The sequence below is a fragment of the Mesoplodon densirostris genome, chromosome 11 (assembly GCF_025265405.1).
Source record: "Mesoplodon densirostris isolate mMesDen1 chromosome 11, mMesDen1 primary haplotype, whole genome shotgun sequence".
In the NCBI taxonomy this organism is placed as follows: domain Eukaryota; kingdom Metazoa; phylum Chordata; class Mammalia; order Artiodactyla; family Ziphiidae; genus Mesoplodon; species Mesoplodon densirostris.
Genome location: NC_082671.1, coordinates 4,082,037 through 4,103,369, shown reverse-complemented (window position 1 = coordinate 4,103,369; position 21,333 = coordinate 4,082,037). Strand labels below are relative to the sequence as shown.

The 21,333-nt window shown below is 42.7% G+C and overlaps 1 protein-coding gene across 33 annotated transcripts in view; it reads right to left on the bottom strand.

Annotated features, from left to right (window-relative positions):
* The window catches only part of RAD52 (RAD52 homolog, DNA repair protein), a 59,020-nt gene that overhangs the window by 24,962 nt on the left and 12,725 nt on the right, over window positions 1–21,333 (bottom strand). For 4 of the 33 annotated variants that reach the window (XM_060113992.1, XM_060113998.1, XM_060114001.1 and 1 more), the window contains exon 1: window positions 8,081–8,361. The exons of 18 other annotated variants lie outside the window; for them this stretch is intronic. The gene's annotated coding sequence lies outside the window, so the exon portion shown is untranslated. Of the gene's footprint in view, window positions 1–1,402; window positions 2,008–8,080; window positions 8,362–8,438; window positions 8,764–8,877; window positions 9,032–14,740; window positions 15,648–21,333 lie in introns of those variants that run through there. 11 more of the 33 variants (XM_060113993.1, XM_060114003.1, XM_060114006.1 and 8 more) reach the window with 7 other exon arrangements.

The window sequence follows — 21,333 nt, the reverse complement described above, 5'->3', positions numbered from 1 at the left end:
TCTAGGTCCTGGGGTCCCCAGGCCTAGCAGACACTAGGGGTGCTGTGCTAACTATCCCATCAGCTCTCACCGCAACAGCACACGCCCAGCCTAACTTCCACACGCCAACACCTGCATCTCTGCCTGCGGGCTTGCTTGGCATCGGGCCCATTCTGCACCTGTTCAGGGTAAGCTGCAAGTACCAGAGAACGGATGCCCCTGGAGCAGCCCTCAGTGACTGACGGGAGCTGGCATTTAAAGACCCTAGATTTCTCACCCCTTCTGTAGGATAAGCTAAGCCGTGAGTTCTGCGCTGGCTCCAGGCTCCTGGTGGAATCAGCTTGGGTTGCACCCTTTGTTGACTGCCTTTTCCGTCCCTTCTCACTGCCTCTCTGTTCTCCCAGTATGTCTTGAGGTCAGTCCCCAAATACACTACTTGCACTTGGAGAAAAAATGGAGGGGGGCAAAAGACACCCCCACAATGGAGAAATCTGGCAGCCACCTTAACCAAGCAGTCAAACATAATAATATCACCAACATCTCTACCAATCTAATCATGAGGAAATAATCAGACAAGTTGAAATCTACCAGGCCTGAACTCTTCAAAAATATCAGTGCCTCAAAAAACAAAACAAAGCAAAATAAAAAGGATAGTGAACTCTTCTAGATTAAAGGAGACTAAAGAGACAGGACAACACACTGTGTGACCCTTTATAGGATTTTAGATCAGAAAAAAAAAATCTGTAAAGGATATGACTAAGGCAATGGGGGAAATCTGATGATGAACTGCATATTGGACAATGGTTCTGTATCACTGTTACAGATACTGAGTGTGATAACTCTATCATGATCATACAGGAGAATGAACTTGTTACTAGGAGATACATGATGAGGTATTAGAAAAAAGTGTCATGTTTTCTGCAACTTACTCTCAAATCATTCAACTAATAAAATGTGTGCATGTGTAAAGACAGGGAGAGAAAGAGATAAAGTAACAAACCTATGAATCTAGGTGAAGGATATGCAGGCATTCATTGTATAACTTTCCTAGAGGCTTCAAATTTTTCAAAATAAAATGTTAGGAAAGACTTCCTGATAGCCAAAGGTATGGCAGCTACATAAATCTAAATATCCCAATACATCTGCCAAAACCTATATGCACCAACAAAAGGAACAAATAAAACCACAAATATCCTGTGTCTCCTAACATAATTAGAAGACTGAAAATGGAAGTTTCAAATTGCCTAGAAATAAAAATATATATACATCAATTTCTGGTGGAGATAGTTCTCGAACTCTCATCTCGACTTTTTGAGGAGAGCAAGGTGGGACCCAGATGGGAAGAGAAATGCATAGAAGGGAGAAGAGAAGGATGCAGACCCCAAGATAGAACTAAAATCACTCCCGGAAAAAGAAGACCCACACTAGGTATGAAGACACCGACGAAACGTTCTGGGAGATGAGTGCAGCCTCTGGAGAAAGAGCCAAGTGTGTGTACAACTCGGTGAGGCAGAACTGGCGAGGCGGGGCTTCTGAGAAGAAGGAAAAGGAATGACGGATGCCCTTTGGGACTGTCCTGTGAAGGGCAAAATTTAGGATCCTGTAAGACAAGAGAACATTTAAAAGTCAAAGGAGGGCTTCCCTGGTGGCGCAGTGGTTAAGGATCCGCCTGCCAATGAGGGGACACGGGTTCGAGCTCTGGTCCGGGAAGATCTCACATGCCACAGAGCAACTAAGTCCATGCGCCACAACTACTGAGCCTGTGCTTTAGAGCCCGTGAGCTGTAACTACTGAAGCCCAAGCGCCTAGAGCCCGTGCTCCACAACAAGAGAAGCCACCGCAAAGAGAAGTCCGTGCACCGCAATGAAGAGTAGCCCCTGCCTGCCACCACTGGAGAGGAAGCCGGGGCCCAGCAACGACAAGCCAACGCAGCCAAAATGTAAATAAATAATAAAATTACTAAAAGAATAGGAAACACTCGAAGAAGGAATCTTGTAAATCACCCCAAACTGTCAATCCTGTTCACAAAATGCAAAATTAGATATAAAAAAGAACTTAAGATAGTTCAATAGTGAACTTAAGATAGTTCAAAAGAAATTAAATAATCTGAAAAAGAAGAAAAAATAAAAGATTGAAAATAACAAAGGAGCTTCAGGGTCCTGGGGGAAAACATCAAAATGGCTAACACATATAATCAAAGTCCCAAACGAAAAGGTTAAAGAGAATGGGGATAAAAATTTTTTTTAAATAATGGCTCAAATTTTCCCAAATTGGGTGAAAGGCATAAGTTTATAGATTTAGGAAGATCTGCAAATCTCAAAGCAGGATAAACACAAAGGAAATCACACTTAGATACACCACAGGCAAAATGCTAAAAACCAAAAATAAAGAGAAAACCTTAGAAGCAGTCAGAAAAAAATGGCACACTGTATACAGAGCAACAATGTGAATGATGGCTCCACTATGAGTTAAAAAAACATACTTAGGAGTAATTTTAATGAACAATGCATAAGACCTCTTCAAACTATAAAACAGTACCAGAAGAAATTAAAGACCTAAATTAAACAGGAGATGCACCACGTTCATACATTTGAAGACTCTATACTGTTAATATGTAAATTCTTCCCAAATTGATCTAAAGATTCAATGCCATTGCAATCATAATCCCACGAGACTTTTTTTAGAAACTGGTAAGATGATGATTCTAACATTTATGTGGAAAATGCAAAGGATCTAAACTAAACAAATCAAACTTGAAAAACAACAAAGTTGTTGACCTACACTGCACAACTTCAAGACTTACTATAGGGCTTCCCTGGTGGTGCAGTGGTTAAGAATCCACCTGCCCATGCAGGGGACACGGGTTCGAGCCCTGGTCCGGGAAGATCCTACATGCCATGGAGCAACTAAGCCTGTGCACCATAACTACTGAGGCTGTGCTCTAGAGCCCGCGAGCCACAACTACTGAAGCCTGCGCACACAGAGCCCACGCTCCGCAACAAGAAAAGCCACCGCAATGAGAAGCCCATGCACCGCAACAAAGAGTAGCCCCCACTCGCCGCAACTAGAGAAAGCCCGCAAACAGCAACAAAGACCCAACGCAGCCAAAAATAAATAAATAAATGCATTTATTTATTTATTAAAAAAAAGATCTACTATAATTAAAACAGGGTGGTACTGACATAAGGACTGATCAACAGAACAGAAGAGTCCAGACATCAACTGCCATGTATACAGTCATCTGAATGTCAACAAAGGTACCAATGCAGTAAAATGGCATTTTCAACAAATGATACTGGAACAACTGGATATCTGTATGGGAAGAACATTTAATATTCTTCACAAAATAATTTTCACACCATTCACAAAAACTAGAGATGGATCATAGGCCTAAACATGAAAGCTAAAACTATAAAATTTCTACAAGAAAATACATAAGTGTACCTTCACAACCTGGAGGTAACCAAGATTTCTTACTTAGGACTCAGAAAGCAATAATTATAAAAGAAGGGCTTCCCTGGTGGTGCAGTGGTTGAGAATCTGCCTGCCAATGCAGGGGACATGGGTTCGAGCCCTGGTCTGGGAAGATCCCACATGCCACGGAGCAGCTAGCCCCATGAGCCACAATTACTGAGCCTGCGCGTCTGGAGCCTGTGCTCCGCAACAAGAGAGGCCGCGATAATGAGAGGCCCGTGCACCGTGATGAGGAGTGGCCCCCACTTGACGCAACTAGAGGAAGCCCTCGCACAGAAACGAAGACCCAACACAGCCATAAATAAATAAATAAAATTTAAAAATAATTATAAAAGAAAAAATGACAAATATGACTACATCAAAATGTAAAACTTTGCTTATCAAAAACAGCTCTAAGGGCCTCCCTGGTGGCGCAGTGGTTGGGAGTCCGCCTGCCGATGCAGGGGATACGGGTTCGTGCCCCGGTCTGGGAGGATCCCATATGCCGCGGAGCGGCTGGGCCCGTGAGCCATGGCCGCTGGGCCTGCGCATCCGGAGCCTGTGCTCCGCAACGGGAGAGGCCACAACAGTGAGAGGCCCACATACCGCAAAAAGAAAAAAAAAAAAAAAAAAAAACAGCTCTAAGAAAATGAATAGGCAACCACGAAGACTGATATCCAGGATATAAAAAGGACATATAAAGAACTCCTACAACTCAATAATAAAAAGACAATTAACCCAATCTTAAATGGGCAAAAGATTTGAGCAGGCATTTCACAAAGGAAGATATAAAAATGTCAATAAACACAGGAAAAAGTGCTCAACATCATTAGTAATCAAGGACTAAAATTAAAACCAACCATAATGACATACCACTCTACACCCACTAGAATGGCTAAAAATAAAGACTGACAACACTAAAAGTTGGCAAGGATGTGAAGTAACCAGAATGCTCATACACTGTTGGCAGGAAACAGGCTGATAAAACTACTCAGCTATAAACACATGGTACCCTTCATGAAAAAAGAATGACTTGAAGATGAAGCCAGCATTCCAGAGTTTAGAGCAGCAGGCCACAGAGGATTAGTCTCAGGCCTTGAACCCTAATGGTTCTTTATATACCTTGGATATCAGTTCCTTGTCAAACAGGTGTCAGAGCTTGTCTATTCATTTTCTTAGTTACCTTAAATGAGAAGTTTTCAATTTTGATGTAATCCAATTTATCTTTTTTTTTCCCCCAGTGGTTATTGCTTTCTAAGTCTTGTCTAAGAAAGCTTTGCACACCTCCAGATCATGATGATATTCTTCCATATTTTCTTCTAGAAGCTTTATGGTTTTATCATTTTTGAAACAAATCTGACAATTTCTTTAGAAATTAAACATGCATTTGCCATATGACCCAAGAATTCTTCTGATAGGTGTTTTTCCAAAGAAATAAAAACGTATGACCAAAAAAAAAAAAAAGACTTTTGGGGGGGTGAGGGGTAAGAGCCTTAGCTAAGATAGTGGCTGTAAGCACGAAATTGATGAATTCAAGATATTAAGAAGATTGGCAAAAATGTTTTTTATTCTCATCTATTTCCTTATCACCTAAAAGCATTTCTAATTATATGTGGAGGGAGGGAGAAAGGAAGGAAGGAGTAAAGAGGAAAGAAGGCACGCTACATAAGGATAGTTTCCTCTTTTGTCTGACCTCATCTTTATTAAAGACAGGGCAGGGCATTATCATGAAGCGTTAAATAAGCCACCTTTAAAAGCTTAAAACTTTAGTTTGTAAACGTGGGAGAGCAATGGAAATTTTAGGCTGAGAATTAAAGGTCTGTGTCAGCAGCAAATAACTGATGGAGAGAGCAGCTGGAGTCTACGTTACAACAGTCCAGAGAGGAAATGACAGAGGCTCAACCAAGAAAACAGCCACGGAGAGAGAGGGTGGACTCTGGATTTGCATCACCGGCAGAAGTGACCAAGCTCAGTGACCGGTGAAGTTCTGACTGTGCAGATCAAGAAGAACAGGACTGGGTATCAAAATTCTTTATTTTCATTTATGTACGTGCTACTCTCATGTTCGTAATACTTCTTTCAAAATTTAGCAAGAGTATAAAAAGAATTATTTAAGTAAAAAGAAAGAAACAGATCTCAAAATGTCATCTCTTCCTTGAAGCCTTACACACCTCACTACACTCTCAACAGAATTAACCCTATGTTCCCATAGCATTTAGACATTTATCACAGCACACCATAACCCACACTCCGCTGCTGGAGAACAGCGGGGCCGTACACTAACTACCGAATCTCCAAGACTGAGCAGAGTCCCTACCCAGCTTGCAGAATAAAGAGCATTTTAGCTTTATTTTAGCTCCTCTTTGCTTCAAAACTGCCAGAACGTTATTAAAAATGAATACCTTGAGGAGCTGCCCTGGTGGCGCAGTGGTTGAGAGTCCGCCTGCCAATGCAGGGGACATGGGTTCGTGCCCCGGTCCGGGAGGATCCCACATGCCGCGGAGCGGCTGGGCCCGTGAGCCATGGCCGCTGAGCCTGCGTGTCCGGAGCCTGTGCTCCGCAACGGGAGAAGCCACAACAGTGAGAGGCCCGCGTACCGCAAAAAAATTTAAATAAATAAATAAATAAATAAATAAAATAAATGAATACCCTGAGTGGAAAAATGTTAAAAGTCACAGAAGTTGAATCAATATCCCCACTAGGCTTTCTGCCCTTGAATAACTAAATTGGTTACATAGTCCATTCTCACTATTCATGATACTCATGTTCTACAGTTACCATGAACACTCAATAATCCAATACCGAGCCACTGCTCTTAGCAGAAATACAGGCCTAGGTTCCTGCGAGCCTCCTGTCACTACATTTTCATCGACCAGTCAATACAAAAGCTTGCTTTGCCTGCTTCTGTCTATTAAAGGCACCCTATTTAGTATGTATTGTTGATGCATAACTACTGAAATCACAGCCAACAGCACATAACTCAGGCCCGAACAAAGCTCATCTAAGAGAAGCTTGCCGTGCGTGTCTCTGTAAGGCACATCACAGCCACCCTGCACTTAGGAACACCACACAGCACTTCAGCACTAAGCTTGGAGAACATTCTAAACCGTGAAATCACAGCAGCATGGATGGACTTGGAGGGCACTGTGCTAAGTGAAATAAGTCAGAGACAAAGACAGATACTGCATGATATCACTTATATGTGGAATCTAAAAAACACAACAAACTAGTGAACAAAACAAAAAAGAAGCAGACTTACAAATACAGAGAACAAACCAGTGGTTACCAGTGGGGAGAGGGAAGAAGGGAGGGGCGAGAGCGGGGCAGTGGAACTTCTGAACGTTGTAAAGAACTATAGAATTTAAAGAATCCCTCATTCAATTTTTTAAAAATGCGTTAAAGAAAGAGCGTGGAATCACTAACGAAAAGCATAAAACTGTGGCACTAAACATGCCACAACAAGGACGCAGGTTTACAGTGTGAGCGGAGACAAGAAGGCAGGTGGACGCCTTGCTGGACCTGAGCTGGGGACGGGCGCGTTGGCCCTGCTATCTACTTGGAGGCTCCCGAGAAGTGTTAGCCGGGCCGTGCATCCGCAAATAACGGAGATGAACGGGGCGTGCTCGGAGGCCAGACGTCTCTCTCCCACAGCTCTCAGCCACCTTCATGCGCTCATCTCCGAGTCCACCAGGTTCCTATCACGCGCCAACAGGTCTTGGCGGCATCGCTGATGACACCCGCACACCGACGCTTCTCTGCCTGTGACCACCACAGCCGACGGCCGAGCAAGTGCTGAGCCGAGGACAGAAACCCTGGCAAACTTTCCTGCAAGACAGCTGACCCGACGCCACTGGACACGACCTGGTCCGATCCCAGAGTTCAATGTTGGGAGAAGGGTTTTAAGTTGACTGTGCCTCCGACTCTTGAGTTCCGTGGAGGAACAGACCTCAAAAGGTCTCGGAAGCCAAAAGGTGCAAAAACCCAAATGCCCATCGACTGACGGAGAAACACAACATGGTCTCTCCCTACGCTGAACTAGTATCATTCGGCCGTAAAAAGGGGCGAGTGCCGACCACTGCTACTGCGGACGAACCCCGAGGACCTAGGCAGCGCGCAAGGAGCCGCCCACGAGAGGACGAACGCCGTCTGACTGCACTGAGGTGAACTATCCTGACCCCGCAAACTCAGAGACAGAAAGCGGCCCGGTGGGGCTGGGCAGCGGGACAGGAGAAGCGTCTGCTACGAGCTCGGGATTTCCTTCCGGGGCGATGAAACGCTCTGCAATTGGACAGCGGTGATGGCGGCCCAATCCCCTGACTAAAAACCACTCAACTGGTCTCTTTAGAAGGATGAATTTAGTCGTATGTGAATTCTCTTTCAATTTTTAAAGAAAGGTCTAGAAAGGCTGAAGACGCGCTCACCTGTCAAATCCCTCCTAAACGGTTAACTCCTTCCCCGCCGTAGCCTCTCCCGCCCGGCGGCCCAGCCGCGGGCACCAAATACCCCGCGGCCCAGTCCCCGCCCCGCCCGTCCCAGCGCCCTCGGGCCCCAGCGCCCTCGCGGTTCAGCACACGCTGCTGGGCCTAGGACCATTGGGCCGGGACTCCCAAGACGAGCTCCCCACCCGGCGGAGACCCCACTCACGAACCTCAGCCACGCAGCGCGCACGAAACTCCGTCCCGACTGAACGCGGGGAAGGGCGCTCGCGCACAGCCGCGCAGAGGACGCTGGGAAGGAGGTCCAGGCGGGAGCGCGCGCCTGGCTGGGGTGGGCTGAACGCGGAGAAGAGCGCTCCGGCACGACCGCGCAGAGGACGCTGGGGAAAAGGTCCGGGCCGCTCTGCCCCGGGCCATAACTGCGTGAACGCGCGGAAGGGCCCTCGGAAGAAGGTCCGACCGAAAATGTGCCGGGCCGCTGCCGGGCACAGGAAGAGGAGCCGCAAGTCAAGTCGGAGGGGGAGCAGAGCCGTCTGTCGAGAGCCGCAAAAGCAAGCTAACAGCGCGAACCTGACCTCCGTGCCGCCGCTCCCTCCGCTTGGCTTCCGCGGACCCTGCGCTGCCGGGATCTCTGCTGCCCCCTGGCGGCCGGCGAGCTCGCCCGGCCTCGTGGCGCCGCCCTCAGCGCTCCCAGCCCGGCAGCCCGAGCCCGACGAGGGGCGGCAGGACCGCTCGGCGCCGCTCAGTGCCCCTAGGCTGCTGCGGGAGAGGACCGTTCCCCTGCATCCTGCTAAGGCCGGTCGTCAGAGCGCGGCCTGGATCGCAGGCCGAGGAGCCCGCCGGCCCAGGCCGCGCCCGCTCCCGCCCGGCACACGCCAGTCACCGCCCCGCACACATCCCCGTCTCCGCCCCGGCTCCACACGCCCACCTCCCCGCACTCCCCCCCCACCCCCGCCCCCGGGTCTGCAGGACTCCCAGGCGCTCGCGTCGGGAGACGCTGCGTGGCGACCTGCGCTCGGGACGTCTTACAGCACCGAGCAAAGCAAGATTCAAAAGTTGTCATCGCGACTCCGAGCTGATTGCGGAAAACTCCAACAAAATCAGTCTCTGCGTTTTCCAGCTGTTGCCCCGGCGCCCTTCTAGCCGCGCGGACCCCGATGTGAGCAGCAAAGCCCCGGGCGAGTCACTTCCTGCTGGGCTGACTGCTCACTCCTCCCGGGAATACCCCCCGCCCCCGCCACCCCCAATGCATTTGGTAAAGAAAGGAATGTTGGCTTCCAAATGGTGCTGGGACAGTTACTGTTTGGGGTTATATTCCTTATCAAAATATGCACTGAAATAAATTACAGCTGAATTCAAGGGCGAAATGTTAAATACACGCAGATACACATAAAACAAAGTAAAAAACATATGCAGAAGAATATCCGACCTCAGAACGCAGAAAAAAGCTTTCTAACTATAAAAGCTGATAAAGTAATCATGAAGTAAAAGATGGATAACTGTAGCTACCTACATTCAACTTTTTTAGCTTCTGGAAGTAGAAAATAAACAAGAAAAAGGGGGAAATATTATTGATATGTATGGTGAAGAGAATTCATATATAAAAACTTCTAACAACTCAGGAAATATAGACAAATGAAGTGAGTGGATATTTCACAAAAGGAGAAAGATAATAAATAGGAAAAAAGGTTTAACTTTAATAAAACCAAAAAGCATACATATTAAAATAAGTATATAAATATAGATGCAAAAATCCTCAACAAAATACTGGCAAACAGAATCCAACAACACATTAAAAGGATCATACACCATGATCAAGTGGGATTTATCCCAGAGATGCAAGAATTCTTCAATATACGCAAATCAATCAATGTGATACACCATATTAATAAATTGAAGAAGAAAAACCATATGATCATTTCAATAGATGCAGAAAAAGCTTCTGACAAAATTCAACACCCATTTATGATAAAAACTCTCCAGAAAGTGGGCACAGAGGGAGCCTACTTCAACAAAATAAAGGCCATATATGACAAACCCACAGCAAACATCATTCTCAGTGGTGAAAAGCTGAAAGCATTTCCTCTAAGTTCAAGAACAAGACAAGGATGTCCACTCTCACCACTATTATTCAACATAGATTTGGAAGTCCTAGACACGGCCATCAGAGAAGAAAAAGAAATAAAGGGAATACAAATTGGAAAAGAAGAAGTAAAACTGTCACTGTTTGCAGATGACATGATACTATACATAGAGAATCCTAAAGATGCCACCAGAAAACTGCTAGAGCTAATCAATGAATCTGGTAACGTTACAGGATACAAAATTAATGCACAGAAATCTCTTGCATTCCTATACACTAATGATGAAAAATGTGAAAGAGAAATTAAGAAAACACTCCCATTTACCATTGCAACAAAAAGAATAAAATACCCAGGAATAAACCTACCTAGGGAGACAAAAGACCTGTATGCAGAAAACTATAAGACACTGATGAAAGAAATTAAAGATGATACCAGCAGATGGAGAGATATACCATGTTCTTGGATTGGAAGAATCAATATTGTGAAAATGACTATACTACCCAAAGCAATCTACAGATTCAATGCAATCCCTATCAAATTACCAATGGCATTTTTTTACAGAACTAGAAAATTTTAAAAATCTTAAAATTTGTATGGAGATACAAAAGACCCCGAATAGCCAAAGCAGTCTTGAGGGAAAAAAACGGAGCTGGAGGAATCAGACTCTCTGACTTCAGACCATACTACAAAGCTACAGTAATCAAGACAATATGGTACTGGCACAAAAAAAGAAATATAGATCAATGGAACAGGATAGAAAGCCCAGAGAGAAACCCACACACCTATGGTCAACTAATCTATGACAAAGGAAGCAAGGATATATAATGGAGAAAAGACAGTCTCTTCAATAAGTGGTGCTGTGAAAACTGGACAGCTACATGTAAAAGAATGAAATTAGAGCACTCCCTAACACTATACACAAAAATAAACTCAAAATGGATTAGAGACCTAAATGTAAGACCGGACACTATAAAACTCTTAGAGGAAAACATAGGAAGAACACTCTTTGACATAAATCCCAGCAAGTTCTTTTTTGATCCACCTCCTAGAGTAATGGAAATAAAAACAAAAATAAACAAATAGGACCTAATGAAACTTAAATCTTTTGCACAGCAAAGGAAACCATAAACAAGACGAAAAGACAACCCTCAGAATGGGAGAAAATATTGGCAAATGAATCGTCAGACAAAGGATTAATCTCCAAAATATATAATCATGCAGCTCAGTATTAAAAAACCAAACAGGGCTTCCCTGGTGGCGCAGTGGTTGAGAGTCCGCCTGCCGATGCAGGGGACACGGGTTCGTGCCCCGATCCCGGAAGATCCCACATGCCGCGGAGCGGCTGGGCCCGCGAGCCATGGCCGCGGAGCCTGTGTGTCCGGAGCCTGTGCTCCGCAACGGGAGAGGCCACAGCGGTGAGAGGCCCGCGTACAGCAAAAAAAAAAAAAAAAAAAAAAACCAAACAACCCAATCCAAAAATGGGCAGAAGACCTAAGCAGACATTTCTTTTTTCTTTTTTCTTTTTTTTTTGCGGTACGCGGGCCTCTCACTGTTGTGGCCTCTCCCATTGCAGAGCACAGGCTCCGGACACACAGGCTCAGCAGCCATGGCCCACGGGCCCAGCCGCTCTGCGGCATGTGGGATCTTCCCGGACCGGGGCACAAACCCGTGTCCCCTGCATCGGCAGGCAGACTCTCAACCACTGCACCACTAGGGAAGCCCCCTAAGCAGACATTTCTACAAAGAAGACATACAGAAGGCCAAGAAGCACATGAAAAACTGCTCAACATCACTAATTATTAGAGAAATGAAAATCAAAACTACAATGAGGGCTTCCCTGGTGGTGCAGTGGTTGAGAGTCCGCCTGCCAATGCAGGGGACACGGGTTCGTGCCCCGGTCTGGGAAGATCTCACATGCCACAGAGCGGCTGGGCCCGTGAGCCATGGCTGCTGAGCCTGCGCGTCCGGAGCCTGTGCTCTGCAACGGGAGAGGCCACAGCAGTGAGAAGCCCGCATACCGAAAAAAAAAAAAAAACACTACAATGAGGTATCACCTCACACCAGTTAGAATGGGCATCATCAGAAAATCTACAAACAACAAATGCTGGAGAGGGAGTGGAGAAAAGGGAACCCTTTTGCACTGTTAGTGGGAATGTAAATTGATACAGCCACTATGGAGAACAGTATGGAGGTTCCTTAAAAAACTACAAATAGAACTACCATATGACCCAGCAATCCCACTACTGGGCATATACCCTGAGAAAAACATAATTCAAAAGGAGTCATGTACCAAAATGTTCATTGCAGTTCTATTTACAATAGCCCGGAGATGGAAACAACCGAAGTGTCCATCATCGGATGAATGGATAAAGATGTGGCACATATATACAATGGAATATTACTCAGCCATAAAAAGAAACGAAATTGAGCTATTTGTAATGAGGTGGATAGACCTAGAGTCTGTCATACAGAGTGAAGTAAGTCAGAAAGAGAAAGACAAATACCATATGCTAACACATATATATGGAATTTAAGAAAAAAAAATGTCATGAAGAACCTAGGGGTAAGACAGGAATAAAGACACAGACCTACTAGAGAATGGACTTGAGGATATGGGGAGGGGGAAGGGTAAGCTGTGACAAAGCGAGAGAGAGGCATGGACATATATACACTACCAAACGTAAGGTAGATAGCTAGTGGGAAGCAGCCGCACAGCACAGGGAGATCAGATCAGTGCTTTGTGACCACCTGGAGGGGTGGGATAGGGAGGGTGGGAGGGAGGGAGACACAAGAGGGAAGAGATAAGGGAACATATGTATATGTATAACTGATTCACTTTGTTATAAAGCAGAAACTAACACACCATTGTAAAGCAATTATACTCCAATGAAGATGTAAAAAAAAAGTACTTAGAAATTTAAAATATGATACCTAACATAAAAATTTCACTAATAAGTTTGGAAGATAAGGTTAAAAAAAAAGTCTCAGAAAGTTGGTCAAAGAGATGGATAATAAAAGAGAAACAATATGAAAATTAAAGCATCAGTTCAAGTCCAACATCTGACAAATAGGTATTCCAGAAAGAGAGAATAAGAAAACACCTGGAAGAAATTAACACAGAGAAAACACAAAAATACTCTTCAGACCTGAAAGACATACATCTTCATATTGAAAGGTCCCACCCCAGGCCTCAGAATGATGAATTAAAAAGGAGCTACACTGAGAAATTTTATACCATAAGAGGTAGAGGAAATATTTTAAATGAAAGTATTCAGAATGCAAACCAAAAAAGTATGTTACATACAAAGTATCAGGTTACATCAAAAGTATCAGGAATCAGACTGCATTTGGACTTCCTCCGTGCCGCAACAGAAGCTAAAAGACACTAAAGATTCCAAGGGAAAATAACTTCTAACCTAGAATTCAATACCCAAATTATCAGTAAAGTGAATGAATAAGTAAAGATATTTTTAGACACACATATGCTCAAAAAAAATTAACTTGTTGCCTACCTTTTCTCAGAAAGCTAGAGAAGAATGTCTCTTCTCTTCAAAACATAAAAGGAAACTAAGAAAGAGGAAGGCACAGGACTCAGGAAACAGGATCCAACACAGAAAAAAAGGCCATGAAATTCCTTAGATGATAAGAAGTGAAAATCTCAGGAAGGCAGCTGTGCAGCAGCCAGGGGACCACGAGTCTGAAGTGGAGGAGAGGACGAAGAGCTCCAGATGGAATGTCCACAGGGGGAAAAACGGTGCTGAGAGATTTATCTGACTTTTGGGATATGTGGAAAGTTGTACTGGGAAGAATTGATGAGTCCTTCCCAATTGAAAAAAAAAACAGAATGACAAGGGTCAACTGACAAATGTTGAGGAGGTGCTGGAGTTGGAAAATTATCATTTGGCTACTGTCGTGGTAAATCAGGCAAGCATCATCAATGGATGTTAAATCTGAGGGGAAATTTGGATGAGGAGAATACTGGCATGATCTTAAACTGTCTCCCCATAGACATAAACTGCAAAGGAGGAAGGAAAAAAAAAAAACAACAGTAATAGTACGGTGGAGAAATTGGGCAAACCTTGACTAGGTGATCAAATTAACATCACCAGTGAGGATAGCTGGACACTGTCTCCAGATGCGATGCCCTGAGGAGGACACCGCATCCCCTCGCCGTGTTCCAACAGAGAATGCATAACCTCAGTCTAATCACGAAAAACATCAGACAAATGCAGAATGAGGAACATTCAGTTACAAGAGAAAAAGTGTGTGTTAGGCGCAGGGGTGGTAGACACTGCCTTCTTCAAAATGTCAGTGTTAGAAAAGATAAAGGCTATGAAAATGTCCCAGGATCAGAGAGGGTAAAGAGATCTAACAAACAAATGTAGTACCCGACCCTAGACTGGATCCTGTGCTGGAGGGGGAAAATGCTGTAAAGGACGTTTTTGGCTCAGTTGATCACGCTGGAATATGGATGATCGATTACATTCTTAAATCAATGTAATCTGATGAATTTATAAAGCTGGCAACTATGGTTATGTTAGAGGAGAAAAACCCTTATCCTTAGCAAATACACACTGAAGTCTTTAGGGTTAAAGAGCCACGATGGATGAAACTCACCCTTTAATTATAGATAGATGGATGGATAGATACATAGATACATAGAACACAGATAAAGCAAATGGAGTGAAGTGTTAACTATAAGGCATATCTGGGTAAAGTGTATACAGGTATTCCTTGTCCTATTTTGTTTTTAAATAAATAAATTTATTTATTTATTTATTTACTTACTTATTTATTTTTGGCTGCGTTGGGTCTTCGTTGCTGCGCGGGCTTTCTCTAGTTGCGGTAAGCAAGGACTACTCTTCGTTGTGGTGTGCAGGCTTCTCATTGCAGTGGCTTCTCTTGTTGCAGAGCACGGGCTCTAGGTGCACGGGCTTCAGTAGTTGTGGCACATGGGCTCAGTAGTTGTGGCTTGTGCGCTCTAGAGCGCAGGCTCAGTAGTTGTGGCCCACGGGCTTAGTTGCTCCACAGCATGTAGGATCTTCCTGGGCCAGGGCTCGAACCTGTGTCCCCTGCATTGGCAGGCGGACTCTTAACCACTGCCCCACCAGGGAAGTCCTCATTGTGGTTTTGATTTGCATTTCTCTAATAATTAGCAATGTTGATCATCTTTTCATGTGCCTGTTAGCCATCTGTATGTCTTCTTTGCAAAAATGTCTATTTAGCTCTTCTGCCCATTTTTTGATTGGGTTGTTTGTTTTTTCGATATTGAGTTATTTGAGCTGTCTGTATATTTTGGATATTAACCCCTTGTCAATCACATCATTTGCCAACATTTTCTCCCATTCCACATGTTGTCTTTTCATTTTGTTGATGGTTTTCCTTTGCTGGGCATAGAAGGACAATTTTTTAAAAGGAAAGTGTTCATTTATGTAGTTAAAATGGTCTTAAGCGTCCGTGTGAGATATGTGGCTTTCTTCTGTTTTGTGTAGAGTGCTGTATAACATGTCACTTCAAAATATTTTACCAGTTAGGGGTTCCCTTAGTATAGTAAAGGGTTAGTATTTCTCATTTATTCATTTATTCATCTTTCATCAAATAAATATTGATTAAGCCATTCCTATGTGAAAGGCACCAATGCAGGCAGTGAGGATGGAGCGAAGAACAAAGTCCAGGATCCCACGGAGCTTGTATCCTAGAAGGCAGAGAAAGGGCGAGCAAGCAAACAAATACACGGTATGGCTGGTAGAAGGAAGGGCGATGACGAAGACTGAGGCAGGAGCTAGCATGATGAGAACGGTGGTGCTGTTTAGATGGAGTGATGATTTGGGGAAGGCATCTCTGATAAGGTGACTTTGCAAAGAATGAAATTAAATGAGTGAGAAACTATAAGGGAAAAACTACCCTCTTCCTCCTGTGTATTTCTCCTTTACTCTCATAATATGGACACACTCACTCTTCCAACACCAAATGTGTGGGTTTTCCACATATGCAATTCTCTACAACACCAGCTGGGCGTCCTACAACGCCATTCAGTTCTGACACTAACTGGAGTTAGGCAGACTCCACGGGTTAAGGGTTCAGTCCCACAAGACTGCCCCTCACTTCAAACGCCATTTGCAAATAATAGGTCCCCAAGCTATCCACCAATTCTGTCTGAGTTGTCTACAAATCAGAGGTTCCCCCTACTGGCCTTCTTGGATTTGATCATTTGCTAGAAGAGGTCACAAAACTCAGGGAAACACTTACTTAGGTCTACCAGTTTATTATGTAACAAAGGATATGATAAAGGATACAAGATGAATAGCCAGATGAGAAGATATGTAGGAACTGGGTCGGGAGGGTCCCAAGCGCAGGAGCTTCTGTCCCCATGGAGTTGGGGTGTGCCACCCTCCCAATACATGGATATGTTCACCAACCATAAGCTCTCCAAACCCCAATTTTGGGATTTTTATGGAGACTTCATCACATAGGCATGATCGATCATTAGCTCAGGCTCCAGCCCCTCTCGCCTTCTCAGAGGATGGGGGGTGTGGTCTAAATGTTCCAACCTTCTAATCATGGCTTGGTCTTTCTGGTGACCAGCACCTCCCCTGCCCCATCCTGAAGTTATTTAGAAGCCCACCCAGAGTCACCTCATTAGAACAAAAGACACTCCTATCATGAAGGAAATGTCAAAGGATTCCTAAATCTCTGTGTCACGAACCAGGGTCAATGACAAAATGTTAGAACAAAAGATGCTCTTAGCACTCTTATCATTTAGGAAGATTACAAGAGTTTTAGGAGCTCTGTGCCAGGAAGCAGGGACAGAGACCAATATATATTTACACACTTTTCTTTTTTTTCCTTTATTACATTATGTAAGTTTAAGGTGTATAATATGATGATTTGATATACATATGTACTGTGAAATGATTACCAGAAAAAGGTTAGTTAACCCATCCATCACCTCACATTGTTACCTTTGTGCGTTTGTGTGTGTGTGTGGTGAAAATTTTTAGTATGTACTTTCTTAGCAACTTGAAGTATACAATGTAGTATTAACCAGTCGCCATGCTGTACATGCACCCCCAGAACGTATTCATCTTACAACTAGAAGTTGGTACCCTTTGACCATTTTCAGACATCCTTCCCCACCCCCATTCCCTAACCACCAATCTACTCTCTGTTTCCATGAGTTTGAGGGTTTGGTTAGATTCTACATATAAGTGAGATCATACAGTATTTCTTTTTCTCTGCCTGACTTATTTCACTTAGCATAATGCCCTCAAGGTCCATCTATGTTGTCACAAATGGCAAGATTTCATTAATTTTTTATGGCTGAGTAATATACCATTGTGTATATATGTACCACATCTTCTTTATCCATTTATCCATCCATGGACACTTAGGTTGCTTCCACATCTTGGTTATTGTAAATAATGCTGCAATGAACATGGGGGTGCAGATATCTTTTCAGGTTAGTGTTTTTGTTTCCTTTGGATAAATACCTAGAAGTGGAATTGCTGGATCATATGGTAGTTCTATTTTTAATTTTTTTCCATAGTGGCTGTAGCAATTTACATTCTCCACATCCTTGCCAACTGTGTTATTTCTTGTCTTCTTGATAATATCTCTTCTAACAGTTGTAAGGCAATATCTCGTGGCTTTGACTTACATTTCCCTGATGAACATCTTTTCATGTACCTGTTGGCCATTTGTATGTCTTCTTTAGAAAAATGTCTACTTAGCTCCTTTCTCTAATTTTTAATCAGATTGTTTTTTTCCTATTGAGCTGTAGGAGTTCCTGATATATTTTGGATATTAGTGCCCTTACCAGATATGTGGTTTGCAAATATTTTCTCCCATTCTATAGGTTGTCTTTTCATTTTTTGGATTGTTTCTTTTGCTGTTCAGAGCCTTTTAGTTTATCATAGTCCCACTGTTTTTTTTTTTTTTTTTTTTTTTTTTTACATGGCACGCAGCTTGCGGATCTTAGTTCCCTGACCAGGGATTGAACCCAGGCCATGGCAGTGAAAACACTGAGTCCTAACCACTGGACTGCCAGGGAGCTCCCAGTTATAGTCCCACTTATTGATTTTTGCTTTGTTGCTTGTGTTTCAAAAAATTGTTGCCAAGACCAACGTCAAGAAGCTTTTACCCTACGTTTTCTTCTATGAGTTTTACTGTTTCTGGTCTTACATTTAAGTCTTTAATCCACTCTGAGTTAATTTTTGTGAGTGGTGTAAGATAGGGATACAGTTTCATTTATTTGCATGTGAATATCCAGTTTTCCCAGCACTGTTTATTGAAGAAACTATCTTTCCCCTGTTGAGTATTCTTGGTTCCCTAGTCAATTATTAGTTGACTGTATATGCTTATTTATGGGCTCCAAATTCTGTTCCATTGGTCTATGTGCCTGTCTTAAAGCCAGTACCATACTGCTTTGATTACTATAGCTTTGTAATATAGTTAAAGTATAACTATATTAATAGTAAATACTGGTCATATACTAGTAATACTAGTAATATAGTATCCCTATAGGGATAAGCTCAGTTGGGGCAGAGAGTTTGTCCACTATATCCTCACTATCATGAACTATACTTTGCACACAGCAGAAATTCAATAAATAGTTGTTGAACAAATTAAGAATTAGTGAGTTTTGTAGGAAAAAAATACATGCTTTTAGGGGGGATTTTTTGTTTTTGTTTTTTTTGCATCCCAGGAACACCAAAGAATTATTTAACATTCCAACAATGAGAATTGATTCATACCAAAAGTAAAATGGTCAATTATTTTATTTAAATGAGAATTGGGTGGGATTGCACTAATTGAATTATATATGTGAAACGTTAGATAAAACATGAAAATATTCACTTATATATATTCACAATTGAACATGTTATTTGCTTTACAGGAATGCAAAAAACAAGTATGTTTTTACAATATTAAGTGTGAAGTACAAAATCTAGAAGGGGCAAAATGAAGAAACTATGTAGAAAGGTTTACTAGGCACAATATCTATCTATCTATAGGTGATAATTTAGGAACTGTTACCTCCATTCTATTGACTTAAATGTCACATCAGTGAGCACTGAGAAAGGTCTTCATACATCCCACCTACACTTCCAGTGATATAACTGCAATTTAGTCTTGGTTTCCAGAGTCACAATCATTTTGCTGATTAGTGTGGTCACTGGATTCTTATTTAGCACAATCTAATACAGTCACGAAGCTTTCCATAGTTTAAAATAAAAAGCAAGGGATTTGTAACCAAAAATGAGGGAATATTTAACCAAATGACTTCCTGAAAGCCTTGCAGTTTGGAAGTTTGGCCTATGAGGAATGGTGGTTGACAAAGATAATTAGCTCTCAGATTAAAATGACAACTAGAAAGAACAGCAACAAAGCAGGAACTGTAAAATGTTGAATTAGAAAGGCAGCTGGGAGTGGGTATTGTGAGAAGTGACTGCAAATGGTAATTTAGAATAACATCTGGGAGTAGGTGGCTCACGAGACAAGGTGGTATCTGAAGAAAGTGAACTAACAACTGAGTTATTTTGGATGGGGTATCAGAGTAATTTGAATGTTCTATTAGCTACATTTCTCATCGATAACCAAAGCCAGGTACATCCCTTGCTGAGGTCTTGAACCACAAGAAATACATGTATGATTATATATAACTACTCTCATTCTATGTAAATATTTACAGCTGTATAAAGTATAATCAAGTGTGCGTATATAAGCTATACTTGTATTCATATTATTAGAGGATAAAGAACGTATTGCGGGCAGGGGCATGGGACTTTTAAAAAGGGCAAATAGTCATGGAGGCAGAGAAAACAGCCTTTCCCTCCAGCATGAGAATCTATAACCACGATAAAAGGTAATAAACAGGACTTAGAGTCCAGAACTTGTGAGGCCGGTATGACAGTTAGTGGAGGAACATAGGAAGCACTGTCTAAAGTAGGTTCCTAAGTTCACCTTTAATTAAGGTCAGCTAAGGATAGGCCAGAACCAAAAAGGTGAAAGAACCTGGGAAAGCCTGTGGGTGAGATTTTAATTTTTTAAAGTAATATTACATTAATTAATTAATTTAAAAATACATTGATGTTCTCATCAGAAGGAAAAAAATGTTCTTTTTCTTTAATTTTTGTATCTACATATGGTGATGGATGTTCACTAAACTTATTGTGATAACCATTTCACGATGTATGTAAGTCAAATCATTATGCTGTACACTTTAAACTTATACAGTGCTGTATGTCAATGACATCTCAATAAAACTGAAAAGAAAAAAGTGACATTACTATTGATGGTTATAAATAAATATGGAAAAATAATCAATTTTTCTAGTCTTTCTTATAAAATTTATGGAACAGTTTAAACGTAGAATGCCTAGCAGGACCATCATATAACTGGTGCCCTCTACATAACTGGTTTAAATATTTTGGAAAACAATTTGATTATTTTTATTCAAAGCCAAAAAATGCCTTTACCTTCCTATTCAATAATCTCATTTTGAGAATTATTCATAAAAGGTATTAATCATAAAACACGGAAAGAAAATGCACAAAGCCTTGTACACACAAAGCTTGAAGCAACCTGAATGTTCAATATTGTTTGCTGGGACTTCCCTGGTGGTCCCGTGGTTAAGAATCCACCTTCCAATGGAGGGGACGTGGGTTCGATCCCTGGTCGGGGAACTAAGATCCCACATGCAGCAGGGCAACTAAGTCTGCATGCCGCAACTACTGAGGCTGCGCACTCTGGAACCCGTGTGCCACAGCTAGAGAGAAGCCCATGCGCTACAAAGAAAGATCCCGCGTGCCGCAACTAAAACCCAATGCAGCCAAAAATAAATACATAAAATGGTTTCTGTTAAAAAAAAAAGATGGAGCAGATTGTGTCACGGCTGCAGTCTGGGCATCAGGCAGTTAGCTTTTTTTTTTTTTTTTTTTTTTTTTATAATATTATTTGCTCATTCATTTACTCATTCAGCATTTTTCCCCCAAGTGTCTAATAGGTTCCAAGCACTAGGGGTAAAACAGGGAAAAAAAGAAAGTCCCTTCCCTCACAGAACTTACATTTCTGTGGGGGAGACAGAAAATAAAGAAAGAAGCATAGTACATCCATGTTTATAAATACACATATATAGCATGTTAGATGGAGAAGACTAAAACAGCGAGGGGGGCAGGGAGTACGGAGAGGGGCAGGGATGACTTCAGGGTGGTGACATCGGGGACTTGAAGGAAGTGAGGAATCAAGCCTGGAAGCTCTGTGGCAGAAGACTGTGCCCATCAGAAGAGTCTTGAGGTGGGAGCATGCTTGGCATGACTGAAGAACAGCAAGTAGGTCAGTGCAGCTGGGGCAGCCTGAGCTAGAGGGCGAGTAGCAGGCAA